The sequence below is a fragment of the Schistocerca gregaria genome, chromosome 6 (genome assembly GCF_023897955.1).
Source record: "Schistocerca gregaria isolate iqSchGreg1 chromosome 6, iqSchGreg1.2, whole genome shotgun sequence".
NCBI classification, from domain to species: Eukaryota; Metazoa; Arthropoda; class Insecta; order Orthoptera; family Acrididae; genus Schistocerca; species Schistocerca gregaria.
The window spans coordinates 539,947,380-539,948,282 of record NC_064925.1 but is presented as its reverse complement, the minus strand read 5'-3'; the positions used below and the strand labels follow the sequence as shown (position 1 = coordinate 539,948,282).

The following is a 903-nucleotide window of genomic DNA, read 5'->3' as shown; positions in this document are numbered from 1 at the left end:
GGTCAAGCAATACACAGTGGAATAAGAGTTGAAACACCCTACCACTGTTTTATAGCACTCATAAGGGAATGGTCCAGCCTGACATGTCTAAACCTACACAGCTTTTTTAAAAGACAGAAATAATTATCAGAACAAGGTGCTAAGATGGACAGACAGTATTTTTTCTAGAATGAGATTTTCACTCTGCAGCGGAGTGTGCGCTGATATGAAACTTCGTGGCCGATTAAAACTGTATGCTAGACCGAGACTCGAACTCGGGGCCTTTGCCTTTCGCGGGCAAGAGCTCTACCAACTGAGCTACCCAAGCACGACTCAAGCCCCGTCCTCACAGCTTTACTTCTGCTAGTACCTCGTCTCCTACCTTCAAATCTCTACAGAAGCTCTCCTGCGAACCTTGCAGAACTAGCACTCCTGAAAGAAAGGCTGTTGCGGAGACATGGCTTAGCCACAGCCTGGGGGATGTAGTGTTTTTTCTGTTAAAAAGGTGGCTGGAAGAGTAGACCCTTCCAGACTGCGCTATAGGACTGGCATGCGGGCTTGGTTGGCTGCTCAAGGCGTAAACACATAATGTGCCACAATCTGATTATAATTTGTCGATTTGTTAGTTTCTCGGACAGAACTGTTCTTAAGAACGACTGACTACAAATATTGCTCATTTAATATCGTGACACAAGGATAAGGAAGGACGGTTGATGTTTTATATTCCATCCATTGCTAAGGTTATGAGACATGGAGCTTTGTTTAGATTCTTTACTACTGGATGGAAAGAAGTCACCGCGGCGCTTTTAATCAATCCTCCTGGCATATGCATGGAGTGACGTGGATGACCGCAGAAAACCGATATGTGGATGGACGGCCCAAGAACAGAACGCGTCTGTTGAATGCGAACTGACGACGTTAGCC

At 45.6% G+C, this 903-nt stretch overlaps 1 non-coding gene across 1 annotated transcript; it reads right to left on the bottom strand.

The window, feature by feature from the left end:
* Nucleotides 1-233: 233 nt before the first annotated feature.
* On the bottom strand, nucleotides 234-308 carry Trnas-cga (transfer RNA serine (anticodon CGA)). The gene has a single exon. It is a non-coding gene; the product is annotated as a tRNA-Ser (tRNA).
* Nucleotides 309-903: the final 595 nt, after the last annotated feature.